General features: G+C 46.3%; 1 pseudogene; it reads left to right on the top strand.

Annotated features, from left to right (window-relative positions):
- Window positions 1-2,615: 2,615 nt before the first annotated feature.
- LOC127677325 (guanine nucleotide-binding protein subunit alpha-12-like) lies at window positions 2,616-3,847 on the top strand (annotated as a pseudogene).
- The last annotated feature ends 721 nt before the right edge of the window (window positions 3,848-4,568 follow it).

Below are 4,568 nucleotides of genomic sequence, written 5' to 3'. Positions count from 1 at the left end.
TAAGGATACATTTGTACATGTATACATAGGATAGATGTCTATGTGTGCCTATGTGTGTCTTCTTCTATGTAACATCCATGTTTTCCTTCCTTTCCTTTTATTATATAACATAGCATTGAGTTGATATGAGTACTTAAGTTTTTAATCTATATTAGCATATTTAAACTGTAAACATTCCAAAAGGGACTTCACTATTTTTTCTTGGAGAATAATTAATGTGCTTAGGTTGTATGGGGATAGTTATATCATGTTAGGTAAAATTACAATACCATTGTCTTTTTGTTTGTTTTAGGACAGGTTCTCATAGATAGCCAGTTTGTTTTATATAAGAAAGGATCAGTATCTATGTAGCTCAGGATAGCTTTGAACTTCTGAACTGCTTAGTGAACATGCCAACTTTAAGCACTACATCTGTGTACCATCATGTCCAACTTATGTGGGGCTGGGACTCAAACCAGGGCTTCATACCTGCCAGGCAAGCACCTCCCAGTTATGCTACATTCCAAGCACTTTTATTGTTTTTGTTTGGAAATTAAGTGTAACATAGGAAGTGGTTGGGTGTCAAAGGGGAAAGCATGTGATGGGTGGTCTCCATTACCAACTTAATGGGATCTAGAATGACCTAAAAAATATATTTCTGATTGTGTTTGTGAGAATGTTTCCAGAGATTAGCTGAACGTCCATCCTCAGATTTGGTGGATCCCCAGGTAGGGCAGTTCCTGGATGTCCCTTCCTTCTGTCTCTGCTCCATTTGTTGTCCCTGTTATTCCTTTGCTAAGGAACATTTATGGGTTAAAATTTCAAAATGAGTGTGTGGCATAATCCCTTTAAGGAGGGGGGTATCAGGGTTGTTTGAGTGTGTGGAGGTGTACCTATCCCATGGAGGTGGTCTCTACAGGTTCTATTTCCCCTTTCTGCACATTAGGGCTAAAATCCTCCCCCTTGGGTCCTGGGAACCTCACGTTTCTCTGGTGTCTGGGTCCCTCACGTGGCTAACCCAGTTCCTCATCCCCCCTGCTACACATTTTTGTTCCATTTCCAGACCCTCTTTCCTTCTCTCCTATCTTCTCCAGTACCTAATACTGCCCCTTATTTCCTCCATCACCTCTGTCTCTCCCAGGTCTCCTCTACCTCTACTTCCCACCATCATCCTGATATCCCCTCAATGCAGGACTGAAGCAGCCATGCCCTGGTCTCCCTTTCTTCTAAGGTCCATAGTGTCTGTGGGTTATATCATGGGCATTGTGAACTTTAGGGCAAATATCAACTTTTCAGTAAACAAATACCATGTGTGTTCCTTTGTGTCTGGGTTACCTCACTCAGGATATTTTCTAGATCATCCACTTGCCTGCAAATTGTATGAAGTCATTGGTTTTTTAATTACTTAGTAGTACTCCATTCTTTAACCATAGTTTCTGTATACATTCTTCCATAGAGGGACATCTGGGTTCTTTCTGGCTTCTGATTATTATGAATAAGGCTGCTATGAACATAGTGGAATATGTGACCTTTTTATATGTCACAACATTTTTGGGTATATTCCCAGAAGTGGTATAGCTGGGTCTTCAGGTAAAACCATTTCCAGTTTTCTTTGGAACAACCAAATTGTTTTCTTCTTATTCAGAAGTGGAATCCACTGTTGACTTTGGAAGCATCCTTGTGATTTAGGAAGCATGTGTATGCTGTCAGAAGGAACTAGTGGGAAAGATTACTAGGATGAGCAATACTAGAAACACGTTTTAGTTGGCCTTAAGTTGTGCACATGCTCACATCTCTGTGCATCATCCTTTTATCTGAGAGCTTCTTTCTCTGACAGCTCTGGAACTATTCTGTTGGTTTACCAGAGATGGCTTGCACTTCTCTGACTGGGAGCCTCAGATGCACACCCCAGGATGCCAGGGTGTTACAGTCCACATCTGCAGATGGTCTTCATCCTCCCAGGAAGCCTGTCCTAAATGAGTGGGCTTACACTTCACCAGGGGGATTTGGAACAGGAGCAACTTCCTGACTGATGGTTTCCTTCCATAGAATCTTTAAAAATAGAGTTGCTTCCCATTTGTCAGTTTTTGTTTCTGTTTTTTTCTATTACCTGAAATTAAATACACAAGATAGATTTTTTCAAGACTTACTTTGTGAATTTATATCCTTGTGTTGTTTACATGGGGCAGTTTATTACATATTCAAATTAGAAACATCTTAGAATGCTTTCATTTTTTCCCCTAACAGTTTAGCAGACAGCAAATGTCTTGCCCACGTCTCTTAAAGGACCCATAAGTGCTTTAGCAATCTGAAGGAATAAACAAGGAATATTATGCTTATGAGACAATAAATTATTAACCATAAATATCATATTCTCATTATTAGATATTTGAGACAAACCCTGAAGGGCCCAGAATTGAATTTGAAAAGCTAGTCTTCGCCTTCCCCTTCTCCCCTCAGCTGGCCAGGTGAGTGAAAGACTCTGGGCAGCAGCGGTGAAGGTGGACACAGCATGACGGAGAGGAGGACAGGGAAGAGCCTGGCCAGGGAGGGCCGTGCCAGTTGAGGGGTGTCCATGGCATGAGGCCCCCAGTGGGTCAGGGCCGAGGCCTGAGGAAGGCCATGTCCAGATAGTGCAGACCCTCAGCAGCTGCTTGTTGCCTTTAGAGGCCTTAGACTGAGAGCGCAGGGCAGGCACAGTGCATGACTCAAGCACCAGGCCTGGTGGCACAACTGAGACATCAATGCTGAGCTGTGGCGGCTGGTCAAGATCCTGCTGCTGGGCGCAGGCTAGAGCAGCAAGTCCACCTTCCTCAAGCAGATGCACATCATCTAGGGCCTGGAGTTCCACCAGAAGGAGCTGCTGGAGTTCCTCTACACCATCCATCTTCAACAACATCCTTAAGAATACTTTGATCTCTGCAGTTTCCCAACTGAGGCTTTCCTCTCAGAAGATTCTAGCTGTGGTCCTGAGAATCGAGACCCTCATGCCAGAACAGACAAGGAGGTATGCACTGGCTGCAAACTTAATGGCGAGGCCCAAGTGTGCTTGTAGACCCTTGGGACAAGCTCAGCATTCCCTGGCAGCACTCCGAGAAGGAGAAGCAGGGATGTTTCTGATGGCCTTGAGAACAAGGCAGGCCTGCCTGTGGAGCACGCCACCTTCCAGCTCCTTGTGCCAGTGCTGCGTGCACTCTGGAGAGACTCGGGGATCAGGGAAGCCTTCAGCCGCAAAAGTGAGGTACAGATTGGTGAATCAGTGAAGTACTTCCTGGATAACATAGATTGCATTGGCCAACTGAACTACTTCCCCAGTAAACAAGACATCCTGCTGGCTAGAAAGGCCACCAAGGGAATCATTGAAATTGACTTTATTATAAAGAAAATCTCATTTAAGATGGTGGATGTGGGTGGCCAGAGGTTGCAGCGCCAGAAGTGGTTCCAGTGCTTCCCTGGGATCACATCCATCCTGTTCATGGAGTCCTCCAGTGAGTACAACCAGGTCCTCATGGAGGTGAGGCACACCAGCTGGCTCGTGGAATCCATGAACATCTTCGAGACCATCATCAACAACAAGCTCTTCTTCAATGTTTCTATCATCCTCTTCCTCAACACGATGGACCTCCTGGTGGAGAAGGTGAAGTCGGTGAGCATTTAGAAGCTCTTCCCTGATTTCAAGGGTGACCCCGCATGGCTGGAGGATGTCCAGCACTACCTAGTGCAGTGCTTTGACAGGAAGCACAGGATCTGAGCAACCCCTGTTCCACCACTTCACCACTGCCATAGACACCAAGAACATCCTGTCCTGTTTCATGCTGTGAAGGACATGATCCTGCAGGAGAACCTGAAAGACATCATGTTGCAGTGAGAGACAGTCCCTCTGCCGTCCTCTCATGGCTTCCTTGGCCTGTGGCCTCGTGTCTCTGATGTGTCTGCCTCCTGCATGGACCTGCAGTGTTTGTCTCAAATGTATGCCATCCAATACCTGACCCTAGAATACTGGACTAGCAGCCACATCAGCGAGCTCCTGGCAGGAGGACTTGGGTGAGTCAGTGTGAGCTACTGAGTCAGGGACTGCAAAACTGATGAATCCACTCCATAGCTCTGGTGTTGATCTGTAAAACCTTGGAACACAGCTTCCTCCCTCCAGAAACTCTTCCTTGCTGACACAACTTAACCAAGGTTCAGCTTTGCATAGACACACACCTGTGCTCCCATTAATGACAGAAACACAACCCCAGCTGATCTTGCAGACGACTCTTCCCTCTGACATGCAGGTTCTCACTGAAACACACAAACTTGGAAGCTTGGCCTCACATTAGGCTGTAGAGGGGCAAGCGATGCTGCTAAGCTCAGAGTGGCCAAGCTCAGGCCTCAGTGCCACCTCCCAAAGTGAACATACCGCCTTTAAGATTGTGCCATCGCCTTCCAAGGCTTTGCTCTCAGGCATTTCAGAATGAGCAAAGAGGCCGGGTGAGGGGTTCACTCTCCCTACTGTAGAGAACAGGTGGGAGCAGTGTCCCTGCTTAGTGCCCCGGCAGCCACTCTCCATGGCTCCATGCCCAGCAGGTCACAGTGTGGGAAGGTGG

This window comes from Apodemus sylvaticus, chromosome 2 (genome assembly GCF_947179515.1).
Source record: "Apodemus sylvaticus chromosome 2, mApoSyl1.1, whole genome shotgun sequence".
Lineage (NCBI taxonomy): Eukaryota > Metazoa > Chordata > Mammalia > Rodentia > Muridae > Apodemus > Apodemus sylvaticus.
The sequence above is the reverse complement of the archived record's forward strand: the minus strand, read 5'-3'. Positions and strand labels throughout refer to the sequence as shown.